This window comes from Hetaerina americana, unplaced genomic scaffold (genome assembly GCF_022747635.1).
Source record: "Hetaerina americana unplaced genomic scaffold, ioHetAmer1.1.p SCAF_10, whole genome shotgun sequence".
Taxonomy (NCBI): Eukaryota; Metazoa; Arthropoda; class Insecta; order Odonata; family Calopterygidae; genus Hetaerina; species Hetaerina americana.
Window position 1 is genome coordinate 23135480 of NW_027286070.1, and position 23734 is coordinate 23159213.

Here is a 23734-nt window from a genome sequence, read left to right on the forward strand (position 1 = left end):
AAATCTGGTCTACATTGGTATCATCATTGCTCAATTTCCTTAGCAGTTCTTTTTTGAAATGGAATGAAGGCGGACCTTAAGTTCATTCTGAAAAAAATGTTATCATTGTGGGCAATTTTTTCACCTGGTTGCAAAGAATTAGATTGGGTAAAATTTTTTGGTGAGTAAAAATTTTAATTGGATAGATGACTGAATAAATTACTACTTATAAATTTGGAAAGAAGAAGAAGACAGTGAACTTGGCAGGATAACAGTTGTGGGCTAGTGTGCTTCCCACGGAGGCTTCAAGAGACTAAGGCTCTTGGTTAGGGAACTTCTCCTTTCCTTCCCCCCTATTACTTGGGAAGGTCAATTTGAAGCCATTAATCAAGGCTGATAATTCAAGAAGGGACATCAGTATTGGAAGTACCATTAGTCTCTGTTATCTTAGCTATAGCAATGTATCAACTCAAAACTTATCTAGTCACCCAATGCCTCTTATATTGAAAAATAGTGCCTTTTTTCTGCCAATGAGAAAAATAGGCAAAGCTCTTAGTCAGGGCTGGCATGTAATCCCTTTTAATTTTACAATTAGCATTGTGACAAAAAGAAGATGATGTGTGTAAATGTCATTCTAGTTATTATGCGGTCTAAATGGTTTCTCCTGACAATTTCATGGATACATCTTCAAAATGTTGGAGCTAGGTTTTCTTTAATGATCTCTCTCTTTTCTACAATTATTCTTGAATTGTCGTGATCTTTTCTTTTCCCAAATGATACTCTCATGCTTTGTTTATATGGCTCCTTTCCCCCACCCCTACATTCCTGAATCCAATAGCAGTCAAATGTTTTTCTCTAGCAACGTTACCTCTTATTTTTTCTAAATAGTCATATATGCACATTAGGTTTTCATTTCTCCCTCTCTATGAATATTTTCTGGCATGTAAACTTCAATTGCATCTGCTAAGTGTATTTTACACTGCTTGATTTCTTTAAATGTTTTTAATAAGTTTAATCTATATTGTAAATGCTGCTGTGTAAGGGAATCACAGCCTAAATTTTCTAGCAAAGTAGTTGAGCTACTGCGTTGGTCATAGCAATTTTTTACAAATCTAGCCCCTCTCGACTGAACTCGATCTAATTCCGAAATCAAATTTATCTCTTGAGGATCCCATATACTGGCAGCATACTCTAGGTGTAGCATACTCTAGGTAGGTATTGTACGAGTATATCCTGTAAACTTAGTGAATACATACTTGTTTTCACATCATTTATATCTTTCGGTTTCTTTATTTTAACCTTTTTCTTTTACCTGTTAAAAATTATGGTCTTGGAATTATAATGGTAGAAATCTTGGTTTCTAAAGGTTCAAAGAAATGAATATCCTTTCAAAATTGTACGCTTTTGCAAATGAGGATTTTGGGCGGGTGATTTTATAAGGTGAACATTTTATTATATAAGAATTAATATAACTACAAACTCCTGCTGCCATTGGTAGTTTGTACTCATTATTACAATGATTTCCCTCATCTGAAATCACACTGAGTATATTTAGTGTTCAAATCATAGTATGGGCATTATATGAATGTGATGAAATTATGTTGAATATAATTTCTTATTATAAATGATTCAGAATGTAGTTAAGATTGAGTAATTCTATTAAACAGTAATTGAACTAGATTAAGGTAGCAATAATGCTGCAAATTGCATTACTTATTCTAGCATAACAGTGTAGATCAATTTAGTTCTTTTGAAGTGTAATGTCATATTGAATAGGATATAAAGGGAAGAAGTATAAGAGCATGGTCAGTCAAAGCTTTGTTTGTGATGAAAAGGGAGTAATACCAGGTAGCATTGAATAAAATCCTAACTGACAGCTGGGAGATAGAGAAAAAAGATGGGTATATTAAAAAAAAGGGAAGCAAAAAAATGAAAATGAAGCAGTGGGAATTGTAGGAAAAGAATTAGAAAGTCATGGGTTGCAGAAGACATGATTAGAATGATAAATAAAAGAAGAAATGGACGAATGTGAACCCAAAATTAGTGAGAAGAAAGCACAAAAAGTTAAGCAAACTAAGGCAAGAAGCTAATTGGGCTGAAGTGTGGTAAAATGAAAAGTGTGAGATTGTAGAGAAATTAGAGAGGGTGAAATAGGTGAAAGGAGAAAGAAATGTCTGTCAATAAGGAAGGAAAATCCATTTACTTTATCAAAGATAAAACAGGAAAATTGTGAATAGAAGTAGGGGTGCAGGAAAGGGGAATAGTAGAAATAAGAACAAGATATTGATAGAGATATAAGGCCATTAAGTTTAAAAATGGAAAAATGGATATGATGAGGATAGCTTAGACCCAGACATGCTTGATTTGCTTGATAGAAAATGCATTAAAGAAAATAGAATTGAACTATGCTTGTGGGTATAGATGACATGTCTGCAGAACAACTTGAGAGTTAAGGCAAATGTGGAAGGAAGAGTTCTTATGGGCTGAATCATGGAATTTAGGAGGAGATTTTAGATCAAATGACTTTGTACAGTCAGTCATTATTGCCATCCCAATACAAGCTGAATATTAAGACAGAAAAACTATGTTTTATTTTGCACATGACAAATGTATAACTTAGAAATATCAAAAAATGAATGGAGAAGAGGGCTAAGGGTTACTTAGTGGTGTTCAGTTTGCATTGAGGAAAGGTAGAGGCATTAGTAACAAGAAACGGTAATGTGATTACTGAAAGCAAGAAATGTGAAACACCCCTGAGTTGTATTGTTTTCTTGTTGGATTTTGAGATGACAGAGTAAATTGGGAAAGCGTAGTGAATGCATTGATGAAGATTAGGATACCGAAGGGATAGGTGAATTATCCAAAATCTGTACAAGTCGCAGACTGCAGAGGCAGCTGTGAGAAAAAGGTTGGGCTGTTGTAGTCCAGGGGGTTAGACAGGGCTGTCTATTATCACCTGTGTTTTTCAATATACCGAGAGAGGAGATGGATATTGGAGGGCAAAAACTAGAGTAGGTAGAAAAGTTTACAAATCCAGGCAGTGTTTTGGATGAATATGGTTGAAATACTAGGAACATAAGTGGAAGGCTTGCATTGGGCAATGAAACTCTTAGAAAGAGGAGGGAATTGATGGTAAAACCTTGAGTATATATGAAATAGAAATTAAGAGTGAAATTTTGCTATGGAGCATGGTTTTGTATGGAACGGAAACTAAATCATTGAAGTAAGATGATAGGCATGGATTGAAAGTATTGGAATATGGGTGTGGAGAAGGATCTAAAAGGTAAAATGGACAGAAAGGAAGAAGAAGTGTTAGGCATGGTAGGGGAAGATTATTGTGGAAGTTCATGAGACTAAGGAAAGGTGGATGATTTTAGTGATGATGCATTTTGATTGGCAGTGGGATGTTGAAGATTGTGATAGAAGGGAGAAAATGTGAAAATCAAGAAAGAGGGAGCCAAGTATAGGCATTTTGGATGGAATGAAGGAGGGTGGAATGTATGTGGATTTGAAGGATTATTGCAGTGTGGGGTGTTATGTTGTATTATGCTAGTTCAGGTTTGGAAATGTGGCAGTTAATTTGTTCATCCAAAAGCTACCTCGACCAGTAGAATACCAATAATAATAATGATTATTATTGGTATGATATAAAAATACCAATTAGTATTATTAGTATTCTACTGGTTATGAATGCATTAATGTAACAATTAACATGTATTCATAGCTATTGGAGTAGAATTTTTAATACCATTCAGTTTAATAACTCTTGTGCTATTTATGAATTTTTCATGGAATATTAGTTTAGAAATATTTAGAATTTGTGCATTTTTTTATAACATAGCAGAAATATAGAAGGGAAACATGATGCTTTTCCTAAGTTTTGTGTCTCATACTTTAAAATTGGTTTACCTAAATGTGGAATATATAGCCTGTACGACGGAATATGCTGAATTAATTTAAGTAGATTATTTTTTTTACCATTTGGCTTCGTGCATCTATTTTCTACTTGCAAGCGTGAACAAAATGTGTAGGGACCTCTTATGTTGGCATACTTTATCTATTTTTATACGGCCTTGCTTCTTTGTTTGTATGATTCATTAATTATACATCTGAAGTTTTTCCACTATAAATTATAATGCATTGTTTAACTCGCCCTCTATTTTAGAAGCCTTTATTAACATTTTTGTAAGCATTATGAATCTTTTGGAATTTGAATTTACGGGATATGACCAAGTTCAGATATTTGTCGCTAGGTGGCAGGCAGTACCACGTTTTCAGATTTTTTTCTCGACGCTTGGGTGGCATTTAGCGGAGAGTCCAAGCGCTGCATTACCTGCCGGGAACGCGATAAAAACATGACCAGAAACATTTTATCTTTGCGCATATATACATGTCCGTGTCATTGCCAATTGGCATTATCTTTGAAGGAAAAATGATTTCAAGCCTGAATGGAATCTTAAAACCAACGCGAATAATTTCGAAATTTGACACTTAGAGTGAAATATTTTAGTTTTCCTCGGTTATATCGTATTGAACGATGGTAATATCTTCTTCTTATTAGTTTCCTTTTAGATCATTTGTAGCTCTGAAGAAGGTAGTATCCTTTTTCTCTTATTTGACGTTTGTTGCACTGGAGGAAATGGTTCAACTTCGGATTTGCCTGAAAACGTGTAGGATGTCTCCTATTTTTGTAATGTCTTGATTTCTGGCTTCCCATCACATCATTCATCCTCCCCCCCCCCACGGTAGAACCATAGTGCCATTTTCGATGGAAAACCGTGAAGTACATTTGTGCGTTTGTCCGAATGGAAAGCTACATTTTAGCATGATAGATCTCATTTTCATTAGCGTGCGAGGCCTGTATGTTAGAACCTTTAACTATAGTCATATGTATAATTGATAGCGTGCCAAGAGAACTGTATGTATTAAGGATGCATTCCAAGAAATTAATAATAGTCTAGATAAATATTAACAATATCTGCTGAGGATGTGCCATCGGAAAAGTATTTTTGATTTTTAAATTTTTCATTGTACCATTAATTATAATTTATCTATAAATTCATTTATTATTACGATTAATTTGGTCTATTTTATGATTATTATGGATGCACCGTTAATAAAACGTTTCACAGTAATAAAATGAGGCGAGGAGAATGCTAGAGTAATAACACATAAATCGATACTTGCTGAAATTTGAGATTTGACTGAAAAATCGCTCTTATACCGGGGTATTCTTTGGTAGTCTACCGTTTAAGATAGATTTTGGATGGACACGGGTTAAACTCCACTACATTTCTTAGCCTCACCCAATAATACCCCGAGACCCTAAAATACAGCATCTTCTTACAAAACAAAACCCTTATCCAATTCTGTATAAGTTTCCCTTCACTTTATTCAATATGCCTATCCTTTTCCTAGCCCGTCCTCGCTTGCATTAGGTTCTCGCTACTATCAGTCTTCTACAGTCCATCCCCGATTTAAATTCTCTGCATCCGTCATTTCAGCCTCCTTCATATTTCTATCAACAATTCTATCTCCTCCCACACTATGCCTCGTACTTCTTCGATTTTTTTCTTTTCCATCCATTTTTTCGTCCGTCTTCAAATACACGTCTTATATGACTCCGATCCACGTCTATCATCTTGCTTCAACGATCCTAATCCATGCTATATCATGCTCCATTTCAAGTAATTTCCCAGCATCTCTGCTCAACGTCTCTGTCATCAACCCTCTCCTTGTTGAGACTTCTTTACCTAACACAATTCTTCCCAAGTCACTATTTTGAGTATTTTATATTAGATTATTTTCTTGCTTCCAGTGTCAATAGGAACAGGAATATTTCATTCACTTTGTGAGATTTGTTGGATTTATTTTTCTCAGAAATCCCGTTTGTCTTGGGCTCATTTTTTCGTCTGAATAAATCTTTAATTTATTTCTAAAGATCAGGTTAAGTGATGATTTTATTTGTTGGTATTCACAAGTCTATTTGTTAATTCCTATTTGTGTGCTGTCTATGATGATCGAACCTAAATTTCTAATTTCATTATTACTTAAGCCTTTTCCGAAAAAAATCAACGAACATTAAGTTAACGAGAAAAAAAATTGAAGGTTAAGCCAAATGGCATTAAATTTGTTTGCATGAGTCAAAATAAATAGTAATCTTAGAATTAATAATTCTTTGGTGTTCTTAGATGTAAATTCAATGGACCATTTGATGAAATATGCTTGTGTCGATACCGAATGAATTCGTAACAGGTTGCCGACATGCACTGCGGACATATTGGATATTCTTTTTGTTCATTTTTTTTCATTCAACTTTCGATTCACTCTGGCAGCGATTTTAATATCCTTGCATAAATCATTTAGCAAATGTAAGCCATTAAACGGAATTTAGTATTGTCGCTCAAAGTTCATTTCGAAATGTCAAAGGGCAGAGAATGCATGAGCTTGATTTCTGAATAAAAAATGTCCCATTTTATTTCCCAGTTATATGAAATGTTTGCTGAAATAATTATGCAATCAAATTCGAACTTGCTATTAACATGGCTCACACTTTATCTGTGACACTACATTAGTGGTAGTCATGAAATAGGGTTCTCAAAATGCCTGGTTGGAAAATTATGACGAAGACCAGTTTTATATAAATTATTTTGTTGAATAAGTGACTTAAGAAAACTCTAGTACAGCTACTTGGCCATTCGGGGCATTGTTCGTGAGCTAATTTTCTTCCGTTAAAGCATTAGAGTGGAAAATGATGATGTTAAATTGCACATTAGTTTTCAACGCTTCGGCTCTTTGCCATTCAAAATGCTCCGCATTTACCCTTCCTACCTTGTTTTGGCAATCAGTTGCAGATTAAAGAAATATAAAAATATACAATTAGATAATCATTAAGTACACACATAAAATATTGTTATTGCATAAATATTTTCACTCGTTAAATTGTTTGTACTATATGTTTTCCTGTTAATGTTTGTCGCATTTTATAACGTAATTTTCCCAGCGATATGTAGCTGCCTTTTTCTGTTCAGTCAAACTTCAAGGTCGCCTGCTGATTCGAACGGCTTATGGCTTAATAAATTAGGATTAAAACAAATTCAGGCATAAAGATATTGTATGGAAGAAGATTTGACGTTTTCATCTTGAGTGATTTGAAGTTAAATATTTTTTTCCATCATGCACGTGCAAGGATATTGCTCCTCCAATCTCGTTTCAAGCGAGTGAACTTTTTTTCCACAGGCAGTCAGGGAGACTGGTGGGTTTTAACCGGAGATTATTGAAGTCAGGTCGATATTTTCAATTAAAAAAATATGCGAAGGAGACAGCTACCAAAGAGTTTTCTTCGAAACTGTAACCTCTTCATACTTTTGTAAATCGACATTCGTCATGATTTTTTTTGAAATGGCTGTCGATGTCTAAATTGTGTCTCTATTACAATGACGTTGGATGAAAAATGTTGAACGCTAGATTATACCTAGTTTTTAAAATGTGAAAAATCTATTTTTGCCTTAATGACACCAAGATTGGGGCGCTATTCAGTAAACTTAAAACGTAAGGATACATGGGAGGGATAGCTGATTTTTTTCCAAGAAGCTCAAGGTGAGCACTTAGGAATACTTAATACCGTCTTGGCATTTGAAATTTTTAATGCAGAATATCTCCAATGATTTAAGGACTGATAATTTTAACTTACAGAGGAATTTATTTTACTTCTTTCTTGGCTAATTTTTCACTATTCCACCGATTCCACCAATTGCAGTTACGAGTACTTCTCCTTGAGGTAAAAGAGAATCCTAGCATTGAAATAAATCGGAACACTTTTTCTGGAAGAGTAAAATTTGTTTTGAAGGAATCGGCTTGAATACTATTCCGTTCTCAGAGGACAATAAAGCTTATGTGGTAGTGTTTTCTCCAAAATAAAAATATTGTTAGAAATAGCAGTTGGATATGAGAGCTTGATTCAACTGAAAAGCTACACATTGAAAAAGGCAATAGAATTGATAGAACTGGTTAGAATCGCCGACCTTTATAATTTAAGTTTGAAGGGAGTCCAAGGATTATGTGGCAGCGATGTAGAAGTGTTAAAAAAATTCTGTTTGAGTTTACTAAGAGGTGGGACAGATAGGCATGCGTAATTTCGCTTTCGTTACTACTCAATACATGTTATGTTTTTAGAGAATTCAAACAAGCCAGTTTTAATTTAACTTTAATTTTAAATATTTTTCTTGCGGCGGTACATACCGCTTGGGATTTCGATAGCCAATCGCTTGACATCCGGATTCCCAGAGTACGAACCTACGCTCAACGCGGGGTTCGAACTTGTGACTGGTTTAGCACGCGGGGGCATAACTCACAAGACTAATCCGGGGATGCAAATTGGAGACATTCAAATAATCACGTTTCTATATTAAGGGTAGTGGGAATTGAAGGGATGGAGGGCCCTATGCATTGCGGCGCAGATCGCTGAATTCGCAAGGAATTAAGTTTTGAAAATGTACAGGCATTATGTATATGTATGTATTGACATTCAAGCAATCGGTCGTTACCACTCGAATGTTTTTGCTATGACCAATCCTTACCATGACCAAAGTCCTTACTCCGATTAAAAGGTCATATTAAGGTTTTCGCCCATGTGCAGCCGTGGATGGGGATGAGAATTTCCCCCGTTGCCATGGTTACTTAAGTCTCTGTCGCAGTCCAGCTTAGGAAAGGTCTTCAGTACATCCCCCCTCACTCCAATCCGGGAGAACTTTCCGTTTCCAGGGAGCCGAAAAACAAAGACGAGGCGAAAATAACGAGTGTTGGATCAAACAAAGGAAGGCTGCGGGCTCCCCTCTCCACTTCCTCCTCTTTCTCATCCTTTGCCCCCTCTCCCACCCTCTTCATCTGTTTCTCCGAGCCGCCACCAGAGATCTTCCTGGCCTCGCTTCCGTCTCCTTCCGGGGGAGGATGGTGTCGCGCACCGTTGCCCTGTTCCGGGGACAAAAAACAAAAGATGATCTATCTTACCCAGACGGAGGAGTACGGGGAAATCTTCCCGCAGTTTTATTTCATCTCTACATTACGATTTGGAAAAGGAGCGAAAAAAAAAATATTTTGTGCGCGTGGACTTTATTTTGCCATACCCAGCTCGAACACAATTAAGTCGGACAATGCGCGAATAACGAAGGAGCTACAACCCAGGGTTTTTACCTCCAGGCGCTTATTTTTTTAGGTTAATGCCGTTTTGAATGGTGGCTGTGGTTTTTATATTACGACAAAGCTAACGTAGCTTGAGGCAAGGAAATAGTCTTGGGAACCTCTCTTGATAAGGGATTTGGATATTATTGCCAATTGAGACCGTTCGGGACTTGGGATTCAAGTTCGTTCCTGGGGTTCGCTTTTATTCCGTGAGGAGGAAAATAATGCGCGAGATATCGCAACGCGTTTTCAAGCTCTGAATTTAATTCCTTTCTATGTGTATCCCTTTACTCTAGAAAATTTCATCGCGGCATATTGCCTTTACTCTCCACCAATTCAAACCACAATATTTTATCTCATTCATCCCAGCATTAAATTAATATATAGAATGTCTTTTGCTTCAGCCTAGTTGTTGCTAAGATGCTTTTTCTTCGACAGATGTCATTGAATATTACCTGTTTAGAAATTTCGGACTCTAATGGACAAATGAGGCTACGGATGGTGGTGGTATGCGGTAGCACCTTAGTAATTGTTTAAAAAAAGGATAATATATCATATCAAAAGCTTCATGACAGAAGGGTGTATTCGTCTAATTAGACATTTTGATTGATTAAAACCATGCTGCGCCTATTATTACTATGCATTGAATTTCTTAGAATTCTTTCCTCGAAGCGGTTATATTTAAATACCCGATTACGCTTACTACATTCCCAAGAGGAAGTACCCTAGAGTGCCCTTAGTTATATGGCAATATGTGCAATATAAAGGAAGGGAAAAGTGAAAAAATTAATATTTACCCCCGGATTCCGTAGAATCTTCTTACGTAGATTCTATCTTCAACGAGCATTAACATATATTATATATATGATATCATATATCACCATATATCATCATATATCATATTATATATCATATATTTATGCAAAGAACCTCCGACCTGTTCTGATGAAGAGGAAGCTGTCTCCAGTCTAACCTTTGTTTAAGGAAATTTGACATTTTTTTACATCTTTTAAGTCTAATGCGTTTAAATTGGTAAAAACATAGGATGACTACATTAATAATGCTGATAAAAATAAAAAAAAGCATAATGGACAACGTGCAATGGCGTGGAGTGCTCAGAATGTCCCTTATTTACTTTAGTCTTAAATTAATTCTGATAAATAATTTTAAGCAATGTTTTTTGAATGAAGGACTGCGTATCTTAATGTTGTCTATTCTCATCTAAAGAATGGCGGTTACGGTTGGATTTAACAGTATAACAAATTGCAAACAACTGCAGAATGCTTTCGTTAGCTGGGTCGATTGCTCTCCAAGGAAAAGGATTCGTATTATATACATTCTATTATCCCAATGATATAATTTGTTTTGATATGATACTTCTACTGTTGGAGAAAAACCCAGAAACTACGATAAAGAATATTTTCACAGTATGTGATGCCCACGTGTTAGCCATTAAATTATTATCCCAGATTCGGGGTTCACAGATGCTTAAGTTAATTAAAGGAGATTTAGGTTTTCAATAAGTAATTTCAAACACTTATTTTTTTAATTCCGTACTATCCATATACAGGCTACATCGTGTGAGGACTACAGGACAATGAGTTTGATATCTCACGCGGGTAAAGTTGTTCTCGGGATCATCAACAAAAGATTAGAGAGTAGGAAAAATGATTACTTAATGGATAATCAGTTTGGGTTTAGGAAGGGGAGAGGTACGCGCGATGCCATTGTAGTAATGAGATCACTAATCGAGAGGAATATAGAAGACAATCAGGACGTATTTGCCTGTTTCGTAGATTTCGAAAAGGCGTTTGATAGAGTGAATTGGAAAAATCTAATGAGTATATTGCAGAAAATAGGAATAGATTGGAGGGACATGAGGCTAATCCGTAACCTGTACATGTCTCAGACTGCTCAGGTGCGGGTGGGAAACGGGGAGTCCGGATGGGCAGTGTTAGGAAGAGGTGTAAGTCAGGGTTGAGTTCCATTATCATTTGTGTTGCTCAACGTGTAAGTGGAGGAAAAGATTAGAGAGGCATGGGAAGAGCTGGAGGTAGGAATGAAAGTCGGAGGGGAATACGTAAAATCAGTTAGGTTTGCTGATGACCACGCTTTAGTTTGTCAGTCAGTCAAGGGGTTGCAAGCATTGCTGAGTGAATTGGAAATTCAGTGCGACAGATATGGGATGAGAATAGATATTAATAAAAAAAGATTATGCGATTTTCCAGAAAGAAAAAGGCTAAGCCAAACATTAAAATAGGAGGGCAATAACTAGAGCAGGTAGAACAGTTTACGTATCTCGGAAGTGTTTTGGACCAACACGGTCGAAGTAGTAGGGACGTAAGGGGAAGAATTGTGTTAGGCAAAGAGGCTTTCAAAAGGAGGAGGGAGTTGATGACAGGGACGTTGAGTAAGGATGTTAAGAAAAGGCCTGTCAAAACTTTGATACGGAGCGTAGTTATGTCCGGCGCGGAAACGTGGCCCCTGAAGCAGGAAGATAGCCGTAGGTTGGAGGCTTTTAAAATGTAGGTGTGAAGAAAGTGAAATGGACCGAGAGGAAAACAAATGAGGAAGTACTAGGTATGGTGAGCGAGGAGAGGGGTTTGTCGGAAGAAATCCTAAGGAGGCAGGAAACATGGATGAAGGGCGTATTGATCGGCAGTGGGATGTTGAAGACTGTAATATAGGGGAGAATGTTAGGCAAACGAGGAAATGATAGGAACAGGATAGGGATGTTGGTCGGGCTGAAGGGAGGAAGAAAGTACACAGAGATGAAGAGGGACTTGATGTAGAGTAGGTTGCTGGACTGCGTTTTTTTAGGAGTAAAAAAATATTTATTTGGTAGTTGTGTCTATCCAAAACCCACCTTAACCGGTATATTACTTAATAATAATATCATATATGCATTACTTAATGTAATATATGCATTCCATTTGTACCTAAATATAGATGGTTCTGATTGGATTCATAAGGAGGAAGGTTATTTTAATTAGTGAGATTAGGATTTTATCCGATTCAGTTTCCTTACGGTATCACATCGATTCTAAGGGGGCATCGAGACATCTGCTTTGTCCAAATGAATCATCTGAAATGCGCACCCGTAACTTTCTTCATACGGACCGATTCCATGCCTGTTTCCGCTCTATTTGAATTCGATATTATGAAACGGATCAATGAACCCGCAATGAATTTTGGGATTGTAATTTCGTTGAGTGGATAAACTTATTATATGCCACTAGAATCGATTCATCCCTCAGAATCGACCGTGAAAATTGCGCTGTCGGATTGTGTTGCTTTAGCGTTCGTCTGATGAGGTTTTTATGAGGAAGGAGATGGTGACAGGAACGTTGAGCAAGGATGTTGAGAATAGTGAAACCTTTGATGAGGAAAGCGCTGTTACACGGTGTGGAAACTAGGTCGTTTTTTAAGACGATAGCCGTAGATGTGGAAGCTTTTGAAATGTGGGTATGGTGACGTATGGAAAAAGTATAATTGATAGAAAATAAAGCAAATGAGTAAGTTCTAAGCATGTGATGTGAGGCGAGGGGGTTTTTGGGAGAAATTTATAGGGAGTAGAAATGGTGGATGCAGAGTATTTTGATTGTTAATGAAATTATTTTAAATGCAGATTTCGCGTTTTGTACAGTTTGGAACTGTGCATCTGTTCGAAGACTTAATCCTTATTAACAAAGACGCGGGGGAGCTATTGTGGAGTGGAAAAGGCTTGTCTCTCGTAGGAAATCGCGCTCTGGTGTCCGAGACTGGTGACTCTTCCCTCGCTTGTGTGACCATCGGCCCGAGAGGGAAATGACCCGTAGAATGGCCGGGTGGAAGAGCCTTACTCCTTCAGTTCCTCTAACTGCAAACTTATCCATCTCCTCCTCCACTTTTCTTCTCACCGTCTTCTACCTCGGCTCGCCTCCTCCCCTCCCCCCTCTCAGTGCCCCTAATTCGTCCTTCCCCGCATCTCGCCTCGCCACCGTAGTACCCCTTCATTATTCCCCCACCCCCAACCACCCTTCTCCATTCCTTATTTCAACTCGGTTTCTCCGCGAATCAATAAAAAAGATTCGTAATGGCGAGGCGTGGCTGCTTAGATGGGTTCAGAAGATGGAGTGTCGGGAGGGGGGCAGGGAGGGGAGGGGTTGGAGAAATATGAGGGATGGAGGCGGGGGAGAAGGGGGGGGAGGTGAGACGGACGGTTCGAATGGGAGGGGTGAGTGTGGGGAAGGGGTGATCCGTCAAAGGACGAATATCTCCCCTCCCCCCCGCCCACTTCCCTCACTATGCCCCGTTGTAACCCACCCTCTCTCGCAACCCTTGCGGAAGAACCCAGCACCCCTCCCCCCGCCAATCTGCGCGTCATCCCCTCCCCCCTCAAAGACCCTGCCCATCTGCAGACTCTCCCTTCCCCTCCCGCCGTCCATTTCCACTCCCCCTTTTGACTCTGGCGCGCCCTATTCTTTCTCTTTCGAATTAAGTTCGATATGGCGGAGAAGAAATGAAACTGCCAGGGCAAGGGAGGGTGTGGGTTGAGGAGGATTTCTGGGAGGGGTGTGTCGTAGGGGGAAGAGAGGAGGGCGGTGGCTGACTGAAATGGAAGGGAGTTTCTTTTTCCCGGCGAAGAAAAAGGGGAGTTTTTGAAGGGGAGAAGGAACGACGAACGAGAAAGAAACACCAGGCTCCGCCCAATTTCTAATGCTGAGATCTGGTTCTGATTTCGGTTCTTTCCTTTCGGTAGGTTGGGCAGCACGAGGATATTAGAATGGAGGTGAATACATGCCATACCTATATTTACTCAATTGAAGCACGAATCACGAAGGGTGGTAAATTTAGCCTGATGAAATTTATTTGGAATGGATATGTTTTGCCATATTTATGCCGAAAGTATGCCAGAACGCCATAGAAATGACATAAAAATGATAACTAAGGTCGAAGGAAGTTAGAGTCCCCGGTAGAATTGATCAGATGATTTATCATCCTTCATTTTCAATTTTTGTGTTCTAGTATCGGAAATGATCGATAGCAAATTTTGCACTTTTGGGCCATTTATTTCTATTAGAATTTCGCCTAATGATCGATTTCGGTAAACCAAAAAAAATGCAACAAAGGTAGGAAAAGAGCTCGGCTCGCCTTCCAAAGGAAAATTTCTCCAAGAGTTTTGTTGGACGAACCGGTGCTTACAGATCCTGTTTTTAAATCGTAGTATTTTTCTTAATTAATATAGTTTCCAGTAAGTAAATGACCTGGAGGAGTTTTTATGCAATGATTTTGACAAACTCGGTATGAAATCAAGTGCTGATAGCAAATTTAATAATGGGAGGATTACATTTTTTGGGAAGAATGCTGACTACGTACAATTGACAAACTAAATTTAATTTATAGAATTTAGTGAAAATGTATGGGAACTGTCGGACACGATTACATCTCCTATGAAGTCGGAATAAGTCGAAAGCATGAATCAAAATTAAGTGTTTGTAAATCACATTATTTCAAGGGTATTAAAATTTATTCTTTCCTATTCTAAATTGATTCTTTCCGAGAATAATTCATTCTTTTTCTTGTCTATATAGGATAGCAAAATCTTTAAAGTTCTCTTTCCACTGGCCAAAACTATAGTCTATTTACATTTAATTATAATAAATTAGACCATGGATGAGGAACGTTCAGGAGATACCATTGTAATTTATTAGTCAATAAGGAGAATGGAAAAAATAAGGCGGGCGTAAGGAAAACAATGGAAAGGCCAGGGATGGCACGATAAGAGGGAAGGTTGCCTGAATGAATTCAAAGGTAGAATAAGTTTTTGAGGCAAAGGAGTATTGAAGACTGTGATAGAGGGGTAAGCGAAGAAGAGGAAGGATAATATAAGGCATTTGGAACGACATGAAGGGAAATGGAAATTTTTTGAATTTGAAAAATCCGTGATTGTAGTGTCGAATGTCAGGGGATTTGTTGTTGTGTTACGCGGGACTTAAAAGTTTAGCGGGGCTGAATCCATGGGCCTATCCAAACCCTACCGTGACCGATAGATAATGTTAATATGAAGAATGCACTCTTTTTAGCGATCGATTGACTGATAATTCTTATTTTATTGGAAGTTATTTCGGCAGTGAAGTTTATTTTTTTGTCTGCAGTGTTTTTTGGCAAATTTTATCGGAGTGTTAATTCTTGAAGAGATTCCAAGACCTTTAATCTTCTTACATAGTTAAAAAAAGTAGAAATAATCAATGGGAGTTGATGCGGTCGAGTCATTGAGTCGATGACTACAAAATATGACCTGCGTAACTTATGGGTGATCGGGACACTTCCGACACCAACTTGTAGTTTACCGTGTTTTAGTATCCTGCAGATGTTAGCGGTTCGAAGCGAAAGCTTTAAGGTTTCAATCGGATCGCGCAATGAACAGAATGGTGGGGCTTGGCGTCATTTCCCCTTTAACGGCCTCCTTACTCATCATCTGCTACCGGTTGCCGTATTTTGGGTTCCACCACTTGGAAGGAAACAAGAAGAAACCCTATTTCGGGATCGCCGTGTTCGCTCTCCGTCATATCTTTTAATCGCCCGCGATCCAAAAGGAATGAATCCCTCTTATTCTAGGAAGAATTGGATGAGCCACGGCTCTTATCACTTAATGTTCTGTCCTTACATCGTCCTGATTCCTCAGGTAGCATTTGAATGCGAGTAAGTAATTAGTAATTTTCCACTCGAAAGACTTATTTTTATGACGGAAGGATTCTTACTTCAGATTTCGCGTAAATTTAAGTTTAAATAACTTTATTAAATAAAAAAAATGAACTTTGAGACTATTAAGGTGAAAAAAGGAATTATTCACTACACTTTTGCAGTGGTGACCACGACTCGTCCGTTATTTCCTTGAGACTAACAACGTGAAAAAATAAATCATTCACCTTAAACTTTTGCAGTGGTGACCAAAACTCGTCCGTTATTACTTCATCAATATATAGTATTATATTCATCAATAATAGTATTTTATTTATTATTATTGATAGTCTACCATTTACGTTGGTTATTGGATGTTCACGGACTCCCTGCCCAAAATATTTGTTACAGTGAAAAAAACGGTTTCAATTTGTTTTCAAATATGCATTGCTTCCATTTTGCGATTCTATGTATGCTTTCTGCTCGGGCATGTGATTATTGCGAATATCAAATAATGAATGGAATATATACATATATATATTTTGCACACACTGTCACTCGGCTCATCCCAGTGTCGATACCTATGGCGGATGGAGAACCCGCCGCAGGCTTTAGGCATCCTGAGACGTACTGGTTGCGGATGACGCCTATCTCACCCATCAACTCCTAACTTCTGTAAAACATCCATTAATATCACCTAATTTAGAATCTCAAACGCATTCTCGAAATCGAAAAAAACCTAATAGATCCTGATTATTCTTGATGTTTCTTTCTATTAGTGACCCCATTTCTGCTATGACATCACGTGTAACCATCACCTTCCTTAGCCCAAACTGGTCATCTTCTAAGTAGTCATATGAACTTCTTTCCATCATCTTTTTGATAATTATAAGTATCGCTTTTGTTTAGTGTGATGTCAAAATTTCGGATGCCTTTCCACTTTTTTGGAATAGGAACTAACACTGACCTAACGAAATCTGCCGGCCAAATTCCTTCCTCATAAAAACTACGAATTAAATCATGAAAACTTTTTTGTCCGCTTTTTTCTAGCAGTTCCGTATGGACATTTTATATTCCCATTGCTCAATTTGTTGGACGACAAAGATAATTCAATACTAGAATTAGATCAACAAATTAAAGGTTATCTCACCACAATGATCGCGACGTTATAATTGGGGGAGATTTCAATGTCCTATATATTGATTGAAGCTATTAAGTTTGAAAACGGGGGTTTACGACAAAGATACCTACGAATCGCTATTGAATTCCTTGCATCAACTTGTAAATTCACCAAATAGGGGCGATTATATTCTTGATTGTTAGCAACAAACATACCCGAAAAAGTGTATAGCTATAGCTATAGAAACTCTATCTATTGCAAAGAAGAAAAGAAGTCTTTATCGATAGCGAGTGAAACTATAAAAGGGATTAATGACAGCAGGGTATTAAATGCTAAGTTTTCGCCATATCGGGTCAAAAATAAGAAGCGTAAGAGAAAAATTTACTTGTTTAAAGAAGGGGACTGTAATGGCCTAAAATGCGTACCACAGAGTCAATTTGAAAATTTTAAGAAAGTTAGTAATCACCAAAATACTAGGGATACGTGGAATCACTTCCTTCAAATTATGCGCTCAGCAGTCAACAAGTTCATTCCCAGTAAATTCATAAAAGATAACACGGAATTTAAATGGTACAACTCGGATGTTAGAAAAGCATTGCGACGTCAAAGGATATATTTCTCCAATTTGAAAAATATTATGGATGATATCTCTAACAACAAAAGGAATGAGATCACCATTGATTACAAGATATCTAGGGCGAATGGCAAAAAGGAATTTCAGAAAGCATTAAGTGAATTAAAAAGGAAAAGATTAATGGAAAATTTCAAAGAGAATCCGAAAGCATTTGCGAAGCGAAGCAAAGTGCGTGGTGTGATGAATTTTTGGAAAAAGAGCAATTCCCTCCAGAATGCCTGCTGCATTGAGGACACCGAAATGGAATGTGTCGACCCGAATAAATACTTATGCGTTACCCTGACTCACGACCTCTCCTGGGTGAAACATATATGGGGAATATGTGGAAAAGCTAATAAGGAATTAGAATTTATTACAAAAGAATCTGGTAAATATGATGAAAAGGCCGAAGAGAAATGTTATCTTTCGCTGGTTAGGCCTCATTCAGAATATGCTGCTAGGATCCTCGTGAAATTGGATTGATTGCAGTGATTGGATCGCGTGCAGCGTAGAGTAGTTAGATTAGTAAAACTTTATGATAAACCTATTAGTGTATCCAAAATATTAGAGGAGCTAGGCTGGGAATCACTCAAGGAGCGAGGGTTAAATTACAGATTAAATCTCTTGCATAAATTGGAAGGATGTCTTCCTAGCATAGTCTAGGAAAGGACAAGGTACCGACACTCAGACACCCGAGCTTATGAGGCTAGGCCCAGGTACAAAAGGCAGCCGAAGGTCATTGCCCGAACGACGGAGTAGTCTTGGGGCGGCGGGAGTTGATTAGGAAGTCCCGCGACTAATGTTTGATAGCGCTGGTAGGTGGCCTCCTCGTGTCATGTCGCTGGTTTCGGGTTTTGCCCGGCGATACCCCCATCGTACTACGGTAGGTGAGATCATGTCAATAAAATGAGAGACATCAAGTGTAGAACAGATATTTGCGATGTCATTTTTTTCACGAGCGATAAGGGATCAGACTAACATTGTTCGACTGCGGTTGGGGTAAAAATATTCGGGTAAAAATTAATCTGGTGTGTATTCACCCCCTGCCACAAGACCTAGCGGTGGCTTGCATCGTACTAAAAAATTGAAATATAATATTTGAATTTAATTTAATTTATACTCTGTACCTCGCAAACAAGTATGACGAAGCTAAGAGTAGGAGCCAAACGAAGATAGTCCGCGGGTCATAAGCTATCCCAATCTACGTCACTCACCTGCTGTACTACCTGTATGTTTACTACCCTTTTTTCCACCTTTATGTTCACAACTACTGTCGCCCCTCGCTGGCTCTCTTTCATTTTGCTATATATTATCCTATAATTACCGCTACAATAATCCACACTATCCTTCCATTTCACCTCGCCCAACATTACAATATCTGTATATCCTCTCTCCATCACCCGCTTTATATGTTTTGAATACCTTGTCCGCAGCATTGTGCTGACATTCTAAATCCCTATTCCAACTGGTCGTTCCTCTTCTGCATCATCTTCTCTCCTGTTTCTGTAATGCTTTGCAAGAATTTCGTGAAATAACGACCCCGGAAGCCTTGCGTCTCCCGCTGCCGGGTATGACACACGTGCCCAGAGGGCCGAGTCCTGTAGTTGCCAACACTCATCTCTATACTTTTGTCCATCACCATTTTTTAATATAAATAATTGAGCTAGTTCCCCGCTGCCTTCCTCAGAAGTGCTTTATCGTGACACCATCCCTCAATGGCCGGCTCACTGGGGTCAGACGCCTTTACAGCCGCCTCAGTGAGGAACAGACGCTGCGTGGACTACCTTTCGTCTGGCTCCTAACATTCGACCTATCTGGCATGGGTGACCCTACCAGGAGCAATAATTATCAATCAAAGCTAGCAGTTTTATGGTCATCAGAACGCACAAACCTTTCCACCGCGTCAAGGTTGTAGTGAATGAGATGGAGTATGTTAACGATTGGCTCTAATTTAATTCAAGTTAATTTGATAATAGCTTTCAAGAGGTAATCATCCATCAGAGTATGAATGTACTCTTTTCTTTGATATTTAATCGTATTCTATAAATTTGTTTGAGATATTATTTATCCACATACGTTTGTCTGATCACTTTTTATTTGATGCTTGTGGGTTGTTCGTGGAAAAAAACGTTTAAGTGGTTGAAAGAAGGCGGAGGCATATATTTGTATGAAATGAGTAATTTCACTTATTTCGTAGAACACGAAATCTTATCATTTGCCTCATTGAATTTATTATGCCACGCGGCTGACTTTATCAAGTGTAAAGAAGCAATTTTATAAGAATGAAAAATCCTTCTCACTGGTCAATGTTTCCCTGGATACGGCATTCGACATCAATTCTGATAATACGTCTCGTCTAGCTAAATTGACGCATATGTGTTTTGGATTTTTTCGAGGTTTTAGACCCTAATTTCAACATTTTCCTATGATTATTCTCTTTCATGGGTGTTTAAACTGAACTGTTTTAGCCACCATGAACTGCATTTTTCTAAAGTGATTACTTGGTAATAACCTTCATTTTTCTTCCTTTTTTATTATGAGCTACAAATAGCAATCTTATAAATATGATGAAAAAACCCGAAGGTTTGCGCAGAGGTGTTTAATTAACGATCAAAGGTAAATTATGATGAGGTGTAAAGTACAGTTTATTTTTAGTTTGTCATAATTACGAGGAGGGTTAATACATGTTTAAAATAAATCCACATTTTGTATGTTGCCAAGTTCGGTCCAACCGTATTAAATTGCATTTCGAGTAATGTTGCAATTAGATCCTGAATCGGTAAAAACTTATGTAAATAACATTATTTACCCTTCATTTGCAATGTAAACAGCTAGAAACACCAGGTGGAAATATTATTTCAACATTGCGCGTGGATTCCAAGAAAAATACTGTTCCCATTTGCTTTCAAATATGAATTACTTCCACTTTGCGGTTTTATTTATGCTTTATGCTCGCGCACGTTGTTATTGCGAATATAAAATAATAAATGGAAAATATATATTGCAATTCACCGCACTGATATTAATTCAAATTTATTTATAATGGATGTCGTCTGAAATGTAGTCTCGCCGCATATGGCGCAACGCAATTTCCTTGCGCCAAGGATCGCCATAATAAATTGCCATTTTCTACCGCTATAAAATAACATTTAATCCTAATTTCAAACTCAATTTGTAAGAAAAATAAAGAAAAATGACAACTAATCAATGTGATCGGATAAAACCAACTCGTTACTTTTTTAAATGATCTCATTGTGTGTGCGGAACATTTTGTAAACATATCATTCTTTTTTAAAATACCAATATTTTTTCTAAAGCAATTTAATGAAATTTCTTCGTTAAAATCTGTCACAAATAATGACTTAAATGAACCAAAATTTGTAACAGCTTGTACGCAATCATTGATATTACGATAAACTTTTTAATTTTTATTATTTTCAGTTTAACTAATGCGGTGTCATTTATATCGCGAGAACAATAAGTGACGTGCCAATAATCGTATTGCATAATGAGGATCTTTAAAGTAAAGTACCCATTGACCGATTTTTGGATAACCTAGTGGAACCACGGGAGAATAATATGGAAATAAATACTCTTTTAAAAAGCACAAGTCACCGCAGTAATATCTAAATTGGGTAATAAATTGGATCTGAAACTCTTTTTTTGCTCACGCGGATTTCGTATAACTTCATAGTGGGGCGAAGTTATTTCGCAAAATAAATGTGCGGGATCAGAGATCGATTTAATTTGAGTCGTTAAATCACTTTTGACTACCCTTTTGACTATCCTTAGTCGTTAGAGAATTTTTTTTAAATCTTGCTATTTATATATTAGTTAGATAATTCTAAAACTTTATAGAAATGGAACTACGTTATAATTTTAAGACAAACCTACATATTTTTGGAGCTCATGTTTGAGGCTAAAACCAAAAAGGGGCAAGTGGCGCAGTTAGGGTCGTGAGGAAGGGTTGAACTTCTTCTATTGGTAATCGTCAAGAATTTGATCCCTTAGTTACTCGAAATGCTGACTAATATTTCGGCTCTTTATTAAACTATTATCAGCGTGGTAGCCTATGGATTATGGTCGTTATGTTCGGAAATCCTGGGCACAAATGATTTGGACTACGTCATCTAAAATCCAAGAGTTGAGATTGATTTTCTGACTACTAGGACACAGTGGAAGACCAAACGGTGGCACATGGAAAAGAATTGGTTCCCCATTACTATGTGTAGAACTTGATAGGACCTAACTCGGTGTGAGGTCTACACTTGATACAAACATTCGGACTGATTTATATGATTTTTAAATGATTATGTTAGCTTTTCAACATTTTACGTACTTAATATTAAATGCCTAAAATTAATATGCTTACTAATTTTTTGGTAACTTTCGTGATAATGTTGGAGCGATACTAGGAATTTCGAAATACAAAATTTCTTCATAAGTATTAAAATTAGTTGTTCAAGTAGAATAATTGCAGTAAAAGGTATTGAGAGATAAGGGATTGTCAATTTTTTACAATGTTTTATAAGTCTTGCATTAGAACTATGCGTTCGTGCGTTGTGCCTCTAAAATGATGTAGTTGTTTTTTGACCATTTGGAGTACTTGAGGCTCAACCTAGGGGAAAGGATTCGGACTTCACTTATTCCTTGATGGAGAAAAACTTGAATAGATCTAATATTTTTCGAGTCCGCTCGAGTTTCTGGAATACTCCGAGTATCCGTCCCGTAGGAAATACTAGCGTGGTCCAGCTCTTTACTTGCGGACCATGAACTTTACTGAATAACGATGCTTCGCATTTGGCTTTAGTGGATTTCAGGCCACTTTCCCTATCCGCCTCCTCCAGCCCAAAGTTGTGGCAAATGTTGCCGGCTCTGGCGGTTGCATCGGGAGGGGTCAGGGGTGAGGGTACGTGACCGCGTGCTCGACTGGTTTCTCGCGCCTTTAGGACACGGCGTGGCCACCCTTTGTCCGTTCCCTCGGCTTTACTCAGGGGCGAGTCGGATCGGCTCCAGGTCCTTTTTGGTCCTTCACCAAGCCACCCGACCCCGCGTCGGCCCTTCTATCACGTGGCCAGCGCACCTTTGCCCACTTGCATTCAAAGTGGACCGGACGGACCGGTCTTCCGGGTTCCCACCCCACCGTCAGTGACCCCCAGCGAACGCAAAAACTCGTGCCTCTTTTCATTCCCTTCTCCGATTGCTTCCTGGGTCCTCCTGGCGGTCATGGGCACGGCCCCTTTAACCCTTCCCTCCGCTCGGCGCGGCCCTCTCCGTCCCTCCCCACCCCATTTTTTTAACCAACGCTTTCTCCCTTCAATATCCAGCTTGGTAAAAGCGTGCTCATAGAATTTTGTTTATATTTATTGCATAACACTGGGTATTAGAACCAGTTAGATTTTTGAACTGACTCAGCTATTATGAATGCGAAACACTTAAATGTATGAGGAACATGAAAGTGATATTTGGAGATATTACTATTTTTGTGACTTTTCCCGCACTAATTTATAGGCACAGGACATTTTATGATGCGTCTGATAGTTTATTTGAGAGAGACAGTGACAAGGGAAGCTTGTTGGTTTCTTAAAACTTGTGTCGTACTCGAAAGGACTTGATATATAATGCATCCTCTCATCTAGAAGCTTGTTCTTTTGAAGTTATTCAGTTAACTAAGAGGAGCTAAAACGATCTATTAACTGTGCAGAGTAAAATTTTTGTAACATTTCTAAATTGGACGGGACTGATTGATTTGTGAGATTTCGGAACTGTCCTTTTGGACGAATAAATTTTTCAGCATAGTTACGATAATCACTATCTATTCCTGAGTGAACATGATTACCAATTGCTCCTAGATATTTGAGTGTATGAAATCATAGTGATATCGTCTTCTTATGGCACATATTTATTATGAAATCCTACCTTCAAGAGAATTGGATCATGCAAAAGGTCGGTTTTGTTTTTACGCACAGCAGTGTTTTTGGTGATGAACTTCGGCCGCGATCTCTAAAAGTGAACAGAGTAATCATTGAGCATGAATAAAAGGAAAGAGCAAGTTTTCCAGAATCGACGCAACGATATGAGACCTTGTTTAGATTGATTTTGGACCAAAGTTTCGAAATACGCGCTCAAAGAAATGGATTATAAACTCATTGTTTCATGGTACGGTATCACATCAATGT